Here is a 16,260-nt window from a genome sequence, read left to right on the forward strand (position 1 = left end):
CTTTTTCCTTTATTTCCCCTATTCTCTCTCTCTCTTTTTATTGACAGCTTAATTTATAGGTTATGTGCTATGCAACACCCATATTCTTTCTTCAGATTATGTTCAGAGCATACCAGCTCTCTTCAGTTTGTCAGGAACATTTCCTCATCTTTTTCCAGTGCGCTGACTGCTATACGTAATTATCTACAGCTCTGCAGTGATTTGAGAGTGCCTTTGGAACAGTGCACTTTAAATATATATGATTTAGTTTAATTACTCAGTGTCAAATTTAAACATGTTCCTGAAGTGTTAACACTAATGTTAGCTGTGCTAAGCAGGTTAATCTGACTTTTGGCTGTTAATGGGTATAGTTGTATAGATGCTGAGGGTGGAAAGGGCACCAGGGAGTCAAGGTATCTCAAAGGTGTTAGTAGATATTGGGCATTTAGTTGTGGGGAGCTTGACATTTGTACAGTTTGGGGGTTCCAGGCTCCAAGCTGCTCTTCCGGTTATGCTCAAAGATAAACTTCAGAGGATAGTAGAAGACTTATGAAGTCACCATTGCAGATCTTCCTCTCTGCTGCACTGAGTTCTCTGGGCACTAGATCACCACCTTGTGCTTTAGGCAATGGTGAGGCCAACATCGTAGCAAACAAGTGGAGATGGATTAGAAGCAGCCCTCTGAGAATGTTCTGTTGCATGCAGCAAGCACCCAGTGTCCCTGGCCTCACCCCTAATGCCTCACAAGGATTCAGTGACTGCAAGCTTCTGCAACCAACGGATGTTACCAGGTGGTGCATATAAACACACGTGCACACAGCCACTTCCGCTGCTATTTGGGTGTTTTATTGTTCATAAAAAGATGTCATTTTTGTATGTGCTTATTCTTCCTAGCAAGTAAGTAAGCTTTCGATTTTATCAGCTTTGTCCTCAAGGTGGCTCTTGGCTACACCGGGCGCTCTCTCTGCTGTGCACCTGAGCTCCAAGCTGTGTAAACAGGATTTGAATCGGGCTGTAGCTGCTACGTGATGCACAATAACTGAAGAAGCTGACACTGGATGCCATTTAAATGGAAGCTTTCTATTAAGAGCTTGATTTTTCTGGATGCTGCCTTACTTCTTAGTATCTCTGTTAGGCTGCTACTTTTGCATGCACTTTCCATGTGTTGTTACCTTCAGGTCTTGCTTCATCCTTCTGGAAGAAGGGGGCTTAAGAGATTTCTTAGGATCTATCTGGCTTGGGATAATCTTTAGCTACAGCAATGCTTTGCAATTAGGTGCATGAGAACTTAAAAAGGTATTACTAGATTAAGGATGAGTAGGATGTATTAACTTAATTTTCAGTATTTAATGTTGAATGGTGGGATTTTAGAAGTGCTCATATTTAGAGCTTTTAAAACTGGAGTGATCTTGAAAGCACAATCTGTAATTGTTACTGTATTTGCATCTTTAAATGACATGCATGTCAAGGCTGTTCTCATGATGTTATTTTGGGTTCCTTTTTCTATCAGTGTCTATGACCATAATAGACTTTTCCACATTGCTGCTGTATTGATTGTTGGAGAACAAGGTTCCTCTTACTAGTTTTTTGACCAAGTATTTGCATAAGTTCATGCATTGATGTTAATTGCTTTGCGAATGAACTGTGATTATAGTCTCTCTTTGACCTCCAGCTTAGCAAAAGTGAACAGAAAACTTGTTAGTAATTGATTAAATCTTTTCAATTTGACAAAGAGTTCTGTATGTGTTTTAAAAGGGACAGTCCTGCATAAAAAGCGTTTCTAGTGTTCTGGCAGCAAATGCTGAATCCACAATGATTTGTTCTTTTCTGTTTCCTAGTCTAGAATAATATATAGTATCTTCTTCTCCTAAATTACAGAAAGGATATATAAGGCAGTAGTTTCTGGGATGACTTCCAGGCATTTTCTTGCAATGTTCTCTCAAAATGCGTGTTTCATAAAGGATGCATAATGCAAATGAAAGACTAATATTTTGATGGAAATGGACTTTGAAAATTTCTTTGTAGATTAAAGTGAATTTTATAGAAATTAAACACCTAGTTCCAGCTTCTTTTTAAAAAAAAAAAGTTATATAATTAGGGAATCTGGTTTTTACATCTTAAAACAGGAGAGCAGTCTTTTTTTCCCCTTCTGCAGGATAAGCAGCATTTGTGTGAGCCAAACGCTTCACTATTGAGAGGGTGAATATTTTCATTTCTTCTTTCTTAGCATTCCTTACTGTTCCTGAATCAGGTTGTCAGAAAACAATTGTAATCTTTTTCTCGAGACTAAAGTAGTAGTACAGACTCCAAAAACATGTCACATCTAAAAACCAGAGCACTTCAGATTAATATCATAGTTAATTTTATTTTACTTTAATTGCCTTTGGGGTGTGTGGTTTCTGAGATGGGGACTCATGTTTGTTGCTGTACATAGCACTGTGGGACTCCCATCCGGAACAGGGCCTTTGGGAGCTTTTGCACTACAAGTCATATTAGTCTTCATTATTCTCTTACCCTGCTTATTGCCTCTTTAAACATTAATATCCTTTTATATCTTTCCTCTACAGTATATGAAGAGCCAACAATATTGTTAATGATTTATGTGAATGATTTATTTTGATTTTTCACACAGTGATGCTTTTTTGCCACTTCCCCGTATTATCTGCTATTTGGAAATGCTTTCTCTACGTGAATGGTTGTTCTTTGTACTTGAGTGGTTTCCAAAGCTGTTAGCAGGAGCTGAAGGCACTTGGGTTGGAAAATATGTTCTTGACTGCTTCATGCCACTGTTTTGCAAGGTTGGTTTTGGTTGGTTTCAAGGATTACTCCCATGAAACAGGTCAAAATGAAAAAAGTTTGGAAACTGCTGCATCTCCAGATTAAAGGAAGATTTACTGGGTATGAAATAATGTCTTGTTTGTTAATAGAATCCATTTTCAAAGTTAAACAAGACTCTGATCTTCCTGCTTACTATGGAAATAATGTCTTTTACAGACCAAGTCCTTAGGTCCTATTGAGCATTTCTCACTTCTGTTTTCTGGATGTGCAGGACAGCTTGATGAGTGAAAGTACAGCTGGGCTAAGGTTACCAGAGGTGTTAATGAGGATTCATATTTCATGTATTTGTCATGTCAACTTTTAAATTAAAGTGGGGAGCATAGTCCATTTGCTGAAATATATTTGCACACGGTTTTTTTAAAGCAAACTGCCATCCATGCATAATTTGCCTGCAAGAAAGAAAAGTCTGATATTTCACTACAAAAAGTTTACTGAACATTAGAGAATGGAAAATGGATCCTAGGTACAACTCACCCATTTTAAAATTAGCAGGAAGAGAAGAAATTATTTTAGTTAGTTTTATTTTTCCTGTGTCACCTTTTCAGCATGACAGTCTCAAATCCCAAACTCTTTCCTTCTGGGTTGGTCATATTTCCTTTCCAGGTACTCTTAGGATTTTGAAGGCATTCTGGATAGACACCAGCACTTCATTTTGGGAGGTGCCACCTCCTCCCCCTTTCCTTTTCTTGATATAATTCTTATATAGTGTACTCTGACAGGAGATCATTTGGACAAGGTGTAGCTTCTGTCTTAAAGAAGCAGTACAATAAGCATCAGTGCAAAAGGAGAAGCATTCTAACAGTAAGGATGGCAGATGCTCCTGGAATGGGCCTTCCGTTTCTCTGGGTCATTTTCCCTTCTGACAGTGACACCAGGGTCTGTTGCCTTAGAGAAAAGTGCAAGAAACACAGTAGTTGAGGAATATCCTTGCCCTGCAGAAAACTTTTGCCCTATTTCGTATAGTCCGTTGGCATACATCTTGAAGCAGGAGGTCTGAAGGGCCTTTTCCAGCACTTGCTTGTGCTTTGAATGTATGTTTTTGGGTTTGTTGTTTGTTCAGCATGCAGGTAGCTCTACTCTCCTCATTTTTACCAAGGCCGCCTCAGAAGGAAACAAGCCATCTGCTCCAGTTCACTGGTTTGGGTGTCATGTGATGCTTTTACGTTTGGAGTCTGTGGTGATACTTTACATCTACTTTCTGGAGAATTATGAGGAATATCAGCTTTTGTTTGGGAATGCTGGGGCATTGCTTGTCCAGTTTTTGAAAAGATGTGGCCAAAATGTACTTGTGGCACAAATCTAATATGAAGTCTACCACTTAGGTGGCCCTCATCTAGAAGCTCTAACTATATGGATATATAGATCTTGTATTCTGTTTTTAGAGAATATTTTAATTGTGACTGTCTTGTTATATTTGTAAATATGTAATTTTAAAAATATCTCATTCAGTATGTGGTCTAGTTCCCACTTTCTGCTTTGAAGGAAGTGCACAGGCTACTTGGCAGGCCAGGAGTGAAATGCCTTCCTTTCTCAGTTCTGGCATGTTCACATTTCAGTTTCATTTCACATTTCCTTGTTTTCACACTGAGAGGAAATAGGAAGAAACAGTCCTCTTCTTGTTCTAGATGCCATGCCATACTTTGTGTGCACTTCTAGTGCACTACTACTGTGTTTCCTCTTCAAGAAGAGCAGTCCTTTTCTTTCCACTGTCTGCATACAAAGTTTCACTACAGTGAAAATTAAGTTGCACTTGGTGGCACTGCCAGTATCACTGATTCTTTTTCCACTTTCCAGCACTGCATTATTATTTCAAGATAGCATATCTTGATTTGAGCACTGTGCTCCGCTATAACATCCGGTTGACTTCTGTAGTGATGATTTAATAGTTTTCATGACATTTTTTTTATTCAGGCTAAGTTTATTTTTTATTACCTCTGTGACTGCAGAAGATCTAAATGTTTTATGGGAGCCTCTAAAGGAATTCTGAATTCTTAAGTTCATGGCTTAGACTTCAGTATAATTCCACATGATTTATATTATGCATGTAGTGTTTATTGTTTTAATTTGTTAGTACTCCTTTGGTCTACCCATTTTATTGCCCATTCCCTCATTTTGTCTTAGGTCCTTCTAATTTCTTCATTTTTCTTTGGTAATTGAATAATTTAAATGTTTCCTTCAATGTGGTAGATTATTTAACACAAGTTCCAGTGTGTTTTGTTATAAAGGAAACAAGTTACTCCTGCTTTTAAGTGTCTGATCCTTGGAAGTACTTTGGTTCTGATTCCATGACTATGTAATTTCTTTAATCTCTTACTGAAGGACTTGTGCAAGGATTGATGTGAGCTGGTATGTATGCTTTGCTGCCTAAATTTTCCATTTCCATGCCTTAATGTGCTTGGATGTCTTCTTAGTGTAGAGCTCTGGATGCTTTGTTTAATAGGGTTTAGTTTTAGGATCATGAGAGCTTCTCCATTCTTTCCCCATGCTCCCCATTTTAGAAACAAGCACTATCATCCTCATCTTTTGTTTGAACTTAGTTGTGTGTCTTGAAATGGCTTCTTTGGAATGTGGCTGTCTGGCTAGATGAGCTGACTTTTCCTTCTTGTTTGTATCCTCTAGGCAAGGAGTTAAAAGTCTGTAGTCTGATATGTAGGTAGTCAAAAAAGAAGGGGGACTATGGGATTTGGGATTGGTGCTTTTATGAAAAGCATGGTTTTGGTTTACACCATCCCCTTTGCTAGGTTTTTCACTCTTTCAGCGCACCCTTTTGCTGTGATAAACATTTAGGAATATTTAGTAAGAGCTCTTTGAATGGAATCAAACTCTTAACTTGTCAAAGGAACAAATTATCCTTCCAGAGCTTTCATGAAGCACCCAAGTGCAGTCTTTCAGTTCTCTGTTTCTCAACTTTGCAGTTGTATAGAATTTTGGATGCTTTGAAAGCTTTCAGAAACCTGATGTACACAACTTTATTTACCCTATACTACACACTGAAATTTAACAACATCAAACTCAAAAGAAGCTTTTCTTCCTAAAATTTGTTGTTATCCACATGGAGAGAACAACAAATAACATCTCTAAACCTTGTAAGTAAAGAGTCCAACATGTATTTTCTGTGCTGCCTTAGGAAGAGTAATTGCAGAAATGTGTAAGAAGCATTTATATTTCCACAGTGCATCAGAGCACTCATCATCTTTTTGTTTCTTTGCCTTAAGCACTGACCAATCTTACACTTTGCTGAAATTTTTTCTTCTCTAACTGTTGATTAAATAATTTTGTTTGTTGTTGAGTTTAGGATTTGTTTGTTGGGGTTTTTTTGCATAGTCTACGTTGTTAATTTCTGATTATTAATAGCAATTTCTGCCAGTCCTGACACCAAATACTACTTTGATCTCTACTACCTTTTTCCATCATCCATGGATAAATTTTCTGGATTGTTGTACCAAACCAGCCTTTTCACACTGTCTACTGCATGCAGTAGTAAACCAGGGTGCAATGGTAAGAAATGAGTGGATGGAGAATGTTATATGATGTAATTTCTTGTTTGGTTCTGTTTGCAAGTGTAGGATAATCATGCTGCAGTTGTAACTATTTTAATGTAGTTTTTGTGTATTATCTTTGATTCTAGTATGTAATCTAGTCTGTAAGAAAGCACGGAACTCTTGAAAAATATATGTAGCTAGCTGGAGAATTTCTGCAAACAGAAGCTCCTGTTGCTGTTACCTCTTGTACTGTAACTTCAAGAGCAGTCTTTCATACTTGGACTGTTTTCTTCTGAAAGTGAAGCCATGTTTAAATTTTGAAAGCGATGAGCCACTCACAACTCTGAAATCTGTGGAGTCTCTGAATGTGTGGACAAAACATTTAAGACTATTTTTTCCAGACTGAACAGATGAATCTGAAAGAATGTTAATGTTGAGTAAGGAAAATATACTGACTAGGAAGTGGGAGAGGCAGACAATCTTAATTTTACCCTTTTATGCACGTATTAGGACGCAGACTCTGCTTGTGAGGATGCTTACTGTTCCCCACTGCCTCATTACCAGGACAGATGTCTGTATGCTGGGGAGGAATCAAGTGAAGTACGATGTCTGTATGGCTCCTGCTTCATTTGCTGCAGAAGTTGAAAGCAAGAGTGAATGGTGCAAGACAGGAAAAAAAGCTTGTATGTGTGGTTAAGGCAGCTAAGTATTTCCTTTGGAAATGGGATTTTCTTCTTGATTCTGACCAGTATTTCCACGTGGTCTGGAGTGTCATTCTAACATGCTGAAGAACAGTGGTTTTTTGCTGTTCTGGTTCACCTCTCTTAGCAACTGAGTAAAGATTTATTGCATCCTGCTATAAGGCAGTAGGTTTGAAGTGGCTCATGTTACTTCACTACCTCTCAGTCAAGGAAGCACTGTTATAAAAGGTAGTATGTGGTAGAAGTAATAGGCTGTTTCCCCAATTCTTTCTAAACTTGGTGATAGCAGCTTGCACAGCTGGTTCTTGCAGTAGTCTTATCTACTCTGTCCAATGCTATCCAGCTTCTGGTCCCAGTTGCAGAACCTGGGCTTCTCCTTCTTAAGCTTCTTATCTTGGTCCCCACTTCCTGCCAAGACACTCACATGTGTGCATATGTGCACTCTTTACTTGAGATCTCCATCCTCTAAACTGCCTCCTAATAGGCCTGTAGGTTTGGTTTGGGTTGTTTTTTTTTAACCTGGCTCCTAATCCTGGTTCTTTTCTACATTCTTCATCCAGAATCCATGATCACTTCAGCTTCTCTGTCTGGCTAACTTCCTGACTCTGCATCCCATTCTCCTTTCCCTCACCTACATATTCCCAGATAGTTTCTGGTATGACTTCTATTCTTCTTTTCTTGAGCTAGCAAAATAAATCCTTTGAGAGTGTTAAATAAATGCCCAGATTTTAGAAGAATTTCAATACCTGTAGAGATTGTGTTATGTTTCAGATTGCTAATTGTTGTAGTTTTCCAACCTCCTTCTTTTATGCCAGTCACTTTTTATTTTTCCTTCATTTCCACAGGAGCTGTTTTTGAGTTTGAAGGATAATGCAGTTTTTGGAATTACATTATTTTAAAGGATTTGTTTCTTTTAAAGTAACTAACCCAACCAGGTGCATGTGCCTTGAAAGGTCATAATAGAATTATCTCAGTAGGAGGCATGGTTCTGATGTGCTACTTGCAAGCCCTTACACAGCTAAGGTCTTCTAGTAAGAAGCTTTGTCAAAAGTGAAAGTATGCATTTAAGGAAGATTTATTATGCTGTATACTGAATTTAATAATATTGCTAAAAGTAAGTCCATAAATTGTTCTGATTGGTGGGAATATGTCAGCCTAGGGGAAGGTTTCCTCCAATTCTTCCAAAATGAAAAAAAGCTGAAAGTAAGTCTTTCCAAAAGCTCTTGGTTCAGTCACAGTGCTACTGAGCACCTTGGCTGTGGTGGGCACTTTCGGTGCAGAGCTGCTGCACCAGTTTTGTTCTGGTGAGAGCAGGCTTGTTCTTGCCAGCTGAGAAGTGCTCCCACTTTGCTGAGTGGTGAGCACACACCAAGTTCTCTACAGCGCAGGGCACCTGGTTGGGTCAGAAGGTTTTTTTCCCTGTTTAATTTTACTACGCTTGTGCTAGATGTGATTTAAGTTCAAGGATAAGACTTTAAAAAGTAGGTAATACTCCTGAAATTTAAAGGGACTTGTATTCCTGAGTTACATTTTGTTAATGTAAACGATCAAGTGTTCTTAGGGCAATGTTCAGAAAGGAGAAATAAAATTGCTTTTTGCTTCTGTTGTTTCCTTATGAGGCATTAAATGTTTAAAGGAATTTTTGTACAAATGTCTTCACCTATTGCTTATGTAACTTTTATTTCTTTGAAAACCATTGTGATAATTCTCAAGTCCCTGTGGCTTCATTAACCTAGGATTTAAGATTTTGATTGCTCTCGTGTAGGAAATCCATTTTTAACAGTATGTTTGAAAAATCTTTCTTAGATCAGACAACTTAAGGTTGTGACAGTCCTGTAGGTTTATTTGCAGCTCTTTGAAACTTTCATGCCCCAGGTTTTGTCTTGCCCCTTTGCTGATGCTGCCATTCTCATAGCAGGGTTTGAAGCGCAGCACGTGTGTTTGTCTCAGATATCCCATTGCAACCTAGGATGCTCGATCATAAACTGAGCAGGGATGTGCACTGGACTTTGCTGCTGCCTTTGCTGCTTCCAACAGTCCCTATGTGCTTTCCCATTTATGCAGTAAATAAAGCGGGTGTCCTGCAGATAAGATTTAGTTTGTCATGTCATCCTTATTCATATACTGAATGCAGGGAGTGAGTCATGGATCCTGTGAGGGGAGAAAGTGTGGTGTGATCAAGTAGAATGCACATAACATGCAAGTTGAGTTTAGTGTGCACGGGAAGTCAAACAGATAATGGCAGGGAATGTGTCTTAATATAGATAGACCCCGGTAGCATCACCTTTTTCAGACTTTGCCCAGCATTCCCCTTTACTTCTGTCCCTCATTTGCCTAGGTGCCGTCTCACTTTTCCCCTGACCTGTCTAATCCAAGATACAGTCTTCAGCAACCTACAGTTTAGACAGATGGGCTTGGAATTTCAGACTGGCTATACTAGACATTTCTTCTAACTTTGGATGACCCAAGAGTTCTGTCACATTTCAGGTCTTTACGTTGAAATGTCTAGATGTTAAAGTTTCCTCTCAAAGAAATTAGAAGTTCTGTATTTTGTTCAAATACACAAAACATTTATATGAGTTTTGTGGACACATGAATACTCTTTGCCTTGCAGATGTGTTGCAATTTTTTTAGAATAATTTTAAAAACTAGGTTGAGATAGGCAAGCAGAATTTCAGCCTGAAGGATTCAAAGTTGGCAGAATTACAATGGAAACTAGTCTTTAAATCATATTTGTAAAGAAACCTTTAGTTTCCTGGCAGCTATCAGAATTGCTACCAGCTCTGTCTACAATTAGTATATTGAAGAGTCATATTTCTTGGATGCAGCTTGTTTTGCTTTCATGTGCCTCTGAGCTTAGACCACCTACCTTGGAGTCTTTCACAATGAATTTCAGGGCATAGGGGACTTTTTATAATTTCAGAAATATGTAATGGCAATGGAATTGACCTGACTTACTTGATGAGGTGATCTGATCCAGCAGTCTCAGATGCAGTTTACATTTCATGTGGCCACAGGTTAGTTCTTTGTTGTGCTGTACAAAACTTCCCAGAGATGAATGAGGAGATATAAGAAGCTTATACTTAGTATCAGGTAACTTATACTATCACTTTGACTGGCCTGTATGACAGGCCAAGTGCCACAGGTCTGAGTGGCGCATCTTCCGTGCCTTGACATGAGCCTGATGTCCAAACACTGAGGTCAACCACTTGAATTGTTATGTTGAAGGGGCAGTAAATTGAGGAGAGGAGGAAGGTAACCTAAACCAAATACCTGTAACCTCTTCTTTATTGGACAGCTTGCAAAGAATAGTTTGAGCCTGCAAGAGACTCGGTTTTCTTTCTAGAAATATTCCAGATGTCAATCTACAGTTGACTATAGCACCATTTGGAGTCACAATGTGGAGGCTTGATGCATATAGCTCTACTTAAAGTGTATACTGCATATAAGATGGAAATAGAACTTCATTGCTTCTGTTGTATTTTATACTTTCTTTTTAATTCTGGAGAAAGTTTATGTTGTTTTATACTGGGGGTGTAGTGTGTGGGGAGCATTTTAATTCTTATACATACACTCACATGCACATGTCTGTTTATATTATCAAGAAAAATGAGGCAGTTCTCACGTGTTAGGTAATGACAGTATTGTTTTTATGTAATTAAAGTTACTGTCAGAAAGTGTTGTTTTCCACTGGTGCATGAAGAGGCTTCTAGAATGGATGCTTCTCAGTGAACGGATATTTTACTGTTATAAGTTTCTAAATAAACTAGTAAGTTTCTACTAGTTAAGCATTGACTGCTAAGATTCAGAAGTGCCAGGGTTTGGAGTCTCGTGCACTTGTGTTTGCTTCATCTTTACCTTTTCCAGGGGAACAAAAAAGCAGCCTTGATGACAATTAAATAATTTTAACAATTAAGTAATTAAACAATTAAATAATTTCTTTTAAAATGGTCAAACAAAAATCACCCTAAACTTACCTTCACTTAAAACAGAGCATAGCTTAGGTATGGTAAAACCCAAACAAACCAAACTGTATGTTCTCCCAGGAGGCTGGAGTAAGAAAGGAGAAAAACTACTTCCACAGTGTTTGTCTTATTTCTTAAGTTATCACTGGAAGGCAGACTGATCCTGTGGTGAATAATGCTGATGCACGAACTTGAATTTCATAGAATATGATGTATTTTAGATTGTTTGCATGGCAGTAAAAAATTATGAAAAAAATCATTCAAGTACCTGGGCATTTCAGTTTTTTGATTTCATTGTGTGGTGCCAGTATGTGTGGATCTGTGACTGAAGAACATGCAAAGTTTAGTTTATGAAGAAAATCAGACTGAACTGGTTTTGAAAACTTCGAGTACTTCTATTTATTGAGAATTTCAGGCTCAACAGCAGATTTATTAGCTTTATTTCATGCTAACTATTTGTTGTGATCATTAAATAACAATCAAGGCTATTTCTGTGTGACAAGAGATCCCTTGTTATACTTCAGTTTTCAGTGGGAAGAGTAAGTATTAGCATTTAAATTGAAATTGTTAATTTCTTCTTGTGTATGTCCTTAGGGCTTAATCCTGCCAGGTGCTGAGCCACTCTAGTTGTGATCCAGGAAAGATCTAGGATTAAGTTGGGGTTTATTCAGGCATTTAAATGTTGCCTGCTGAAGCGAGGCCATCATCTTCACCCTCCCTGGACTGAATATGGAGGCCATTCCACTGGGTGCTATTCTGCTCTGGGGTACTATGGGTGACTTGAGGGCAGTGGCTGTAGTCTGCATCTTGTGAGTAGACAAATAAAGCCCTGTTCCAAATTTTATAAAATAAAGCAAGTTTTTTGTTTAAAATATTTTTTTCTGCATGCAGTTATTTTAGGAGAAGCATAATATATGGGTATAAAGGAATAATGCAGGTCAAAGCAGTATTTCCCGTAAGAGTAATAAGCAGGTGGACACATTATTTTGCATTTTTTATTGATCATGGGCGAAGGAACACAGGTGGGGTTTTTCTCTTGAAAAATTTAAGTTAAAATTTCTGAGCTGTAGAGAGCGTGTCTTTAACGTGATGGCTTTTATAACTTTGTGAGCGTTATCCCTGATGGCTGTTTATGGAACTGTTGTGTTTGGGTATGAAAAGCCAGGACTTGTCCTTCAAACCTCCTGTGTCTGTATGAGTCAGCCCTTTCTGTGTGTCTGTCAAACATACTTCCTGGTACAGGATGCTCTCCGTATACAAGATGCTCTTGGTGCTCTCCATAGAAATGGGGGCCTCAAAGTGCAAACACGTTTAGTCCTGGGATTACCACTCTGTCCTTTTCAGCTTTCTCCCACAGCCTCCTGCAGTCACTGCAGTGCAGTCTTCTACTTCAGGGGTGTGGTTCTTCATGGTGGCACTGGCAGGAACCTCTGATAATTCAAGGGCATACAACAAGCCTTTGGAAATCTTCCTGTGTTGGTTTCGCTTTACTGCACGCAGCACAAGGGAGGCACAGAACAATATCCTTTTTTCTAACTGTCTGCATCTGTCTTTGGTCCCCTTTTGTAGAAATTACCATTGCTGCTTTTTCTTCTTGGAATTTAACAATTCTTTTTTTCTTGTGATTTCATGACAAGAGCTGGTTTTTCTAGGTGGTGGACTCTTTCTTCCCATACTTACTGTTCATCCAAAGCCCACCTGATAAGGCTTAACTGCTGCTTTTTTGTTTGTGTTTTGGTTTGTACTGCTTTTCTGAGGGTAGGGAAAGAAATTTTACTGTGTATCGGGGCTATTGTCAGCCCCTTGTGTATGTACTGTGTGGAGACTCAGGGCTATAGGAGTTTCTTTGAGATGAGATTGAATTTGTCATTTGTACATGGATGTTCATCAGACTGTTATGAAGGTTCAAAGTTTAATTTATAATACAGCAAAAATTAACTTTATATTAAGACTTATCCTAAACCTCTATGTAATCATTTTGGAGGTGATTTTAAAAAGTATGGACTCATTGGGAGGTAAGAAGTCATCTATGCCTTTGAAAATGCAACAGCTGTGGTCCGTCTTTATCATTACTTCTTCCATACATGAAAGAAACTCTGGCAACAAAGATTCAGCCTTCCATGTCTCACAAGCCTGTTTGTTTCCAGTATGCTTTAGAGATTTTTGAAATTACATTTTTCTTTGTGATTTGTACCTAATTTAGTTGCATTTAATCATATGTCTTGTAACTTCCCCTGTAATGCAACAGGACTGTTCGCATGCTTAGAAGAACTACATGATTAAGTGCTTTACTTGGCTGGTGGTGTTGAATGGTTTCTAATTTTAACATAACCGTTAATCTGTTGTCTTGCACCAAGACACAAAATTTTGTATTGGTACCACATTATTAATGGAAAATTTTCATGCATCTGGCAAGGTATAACATAAATTAAGCAAAAGTCTTTTGGTGCTTTGGAAATGCATTGGTAAATCATACTCAATTATGTTGCAACACTTGGAGAACCTGAATTAAAAAACAGTAGACCATAAAATATGACTGTGTGTGTCCTATGCTATTGATTATCTTCCATAAATAATAAGTATCAGAAACCTCTGTTTTCCATAATGCTGCTTCTACTCCTGTTTCAAAGGTAGCTACATTTTTGTTCAAAGTAGAGTAATAGTTTTCAGTGCTAATCTAGTGACCGTGTAGCTGAGACTTGTTATAGTTATGTTACAGGTATGATAACATTGGTGTCGTTTTACTTTTCCTTGGAACTGCGTTCTGGCCCAAAACTTGGACAGAAGAGGATTTCTCCTCTGTTATGATTACCATAGTCTTAAAAATTTCCTTTTTATAACAAAAGCATCTGTGTCCTGATACTTTATTAGTCTGAAATGTTTTAAGACTAGGCTTCCCCCTTTATGGATTATAAGTTTATTTCTCTGCTACTTTCTTCCAGACTTCACAGATCCTGCTGCTTTGCGTGATAACAGTGTTTCCGTAATTCTAAGAATTTATTAGGCCATATATGACTCATGTATTTTTTTTTCACTGTTGCATGTATTAGTCCTTTTAAACAACTTGGGAGACGACTTGTGGCAGCAGAAATTCTGTGATTAGGTCAGCTAAGTTTGGTCTTTGAGGGCTGATCACAAGTAGTAAGTCGCAGAGTTAGGGCCTAGATTAGCAATAAGAAACACAAGCTGTCTCAGTGGACAAGAACTGTTTTATAAAATAAAAACAAATAAACCCCTTCACATTTATCAAGTAGATAAAAGGAGCGCAAAATACTTTCTCTTTTTGAGGGTGTGGAAGAGAACCTGTGAGTTAATTCTTCCCTCTTCTGATTTTCCTTGCTTCTGTGCATGTGTGGATGTATTGCTGGTTGAAGAGGACTGTGTTGATGAGCAAGCTGTTTTTAACTGTCTCCTTTTAGCACTTAATTGGGAAATTTTTTTCATATCCTCAAGATTATTCCTTTGGAAATGGCAATTTATGTAGCTGTGGCTGAGGGAGTTAGGACAGCTTGGGTGTGTGGGAGGGACATCCTAGGCTCTACAGAACATAGGGCAATGACGTCTGTGTTAAGTCCGGACGAAGTCTTTAGAAGTAGAAATAAAATGGCATTGGTACTTAATTGACCCATAGATGTAATAGTCTACCTCGACAAATCAACTGAAACTTCCATTATTAAAATCTCAGGTCAATTTATCATTTATACAATTATTTCAAGCAAGTTGCTACAAAGCTCTCCTTGTCAGTAGTTACTGAAAAGTTCCACCCCTAGTAATTAAACTTGCAACCATTTGATCATAATAGCAAAGTCCCGACCTTGGAAGACATGGGTAGTTGGCTCCATGCAGGCAGCAAACTGACAGCAAAGTTCATGTTACCAGGTCTCCCCCTCGTGCCACCCCCCCACCCCCCCCCTGCAGTGCCTGTATTGTTTTCACAGACTTCACTTTGTTAGAAATGGCAGGAGGACCCTGAGGCTATTCCCTGCATTCCTTCTCCTTACTCTCTTTCCGCATTTTTATTTAATACACCTTGTTTCCAGATGAGGTGCCTCTAAAAATTAGGTGTCTCTTTTGCCTTCCACAGCCCATTTTACTTGCTGACACATGGAAAAGGCAGACAGACCTGACAAGCCAGAAGACAAAGATACAGGGTTTGCCTAAGATTTACAAAGTACATGTTGTGATGAGCATACTATTTACAGCAAAGTAGCGGTGGGTGTAATTAGAATCGCTAGACAGTATTGTTATCTTAGTATTTTTCTAAAATTTCATTTTAGACAAAGCTGGTAACTTTATTCTTTATTTCTGGTAGAAAGAAACACTGTTCTCTATGCTCCTGAAAACAGAGAAAGGAGCCATTGAGCATAGGAAACTGGTGTTCTTTTGACCAATCCAAAAAAGTGTATTGCCTTGAATAATGGTATTAACCAGTACAGGAATTAATATATTCTGTGTTTGTCAAAATGGTGAACCAGGAGTCTTTTTAGGAATAAACAGATGCAAATATTGCGAATTTCTAGACCTGAGGAAAACCTGCGCAGCACTAATGGATGTGTAGATTTTTTTGTCTTGCCAGTTGTTTGACAAAGGAGTCTCACGTTTGTTTAATCATGGAGTTGATTAATAGGTATTGAGCTGTTGAGATGTTTATTAATACTGAAGCTAAAAGGAGGCTGAAAGAACTGGGCATGCTCCTTCTTAAGAAGAATTCTTAAATTGGGCCAGTCCCCTCAGCTTACTTTACATATAAGCCATGGGCTGATGTTCTTTGTTTCAGGGTTTCCTGGACATCTGAAAGATTGACCAAAACCTGTTAATCATCCCCTTAGTAACTTGTTTACTGCTTTATCGTGGGTTCCCTCCCCACAGGTTACAGTCCTTCATGAACTTCTCCAACATGGATCATTTCCATGGGCTGCAGTTCTTCAAGAGCTGCTCCAGCCTGGGTTCTTCCCACAGGGTACAGTCCTTCAGGAACAGACTGCTCCAGCATGGGTCCCCCATGGGCCACAGCTGCCAAGGACACATCCACTTGCTGCAGCGTGGGGTTCTTCATGGGCTGCAGTGTGAATATCTGCTCTGGCACGGTCCTCCTCTGCGGGCTGCATGGGGAATCTGTTCCAGTACCTGGAGCACCTCTACCCTCTCCTTCTCTGATCTGGGTGTCTGCAGGGCTGTTCCTTTCATATTTTCTCACTCATCTCTCACAGCTGCTGTGCAGTGTTTTTTACCCTTTCTTAAATATGTTATCACAGAGGCACCACAAGCTCAGCTTTAGCCAGCGGCTGGTCTGTT

At 38.7% G+C, this 16,260-nt stretch overlaps 1 protein-coding gene across 2 annotated transcripts in view; it reads left to right on the forward strand.

Annotated features, from left to right (window-relative positions):
• The window catches only part of TNKS (tankyrase), a 152,628-nt gene that overhangs the window by 33,371 nt on the left and 102,997 nt on the right, over nucleotides 1-16,260 (forward strand). The window lies entirely within an intron of this gene.

This window comes from Strix uralensis, chromosome 4 (genome assembly GCF_047716275.1).
Source record: "Strix uralensis isolate ZFMK-TIS-50842 chromosome 4, bStrUra1, whole genome shotgun sequence".
NCBI classification, from domain to species: domain Eukaryota; kingdom Metazoa; phylum Chordata; class Aves; order Strigiformes; family Strigidae; genus Strix; species Strix uralensis.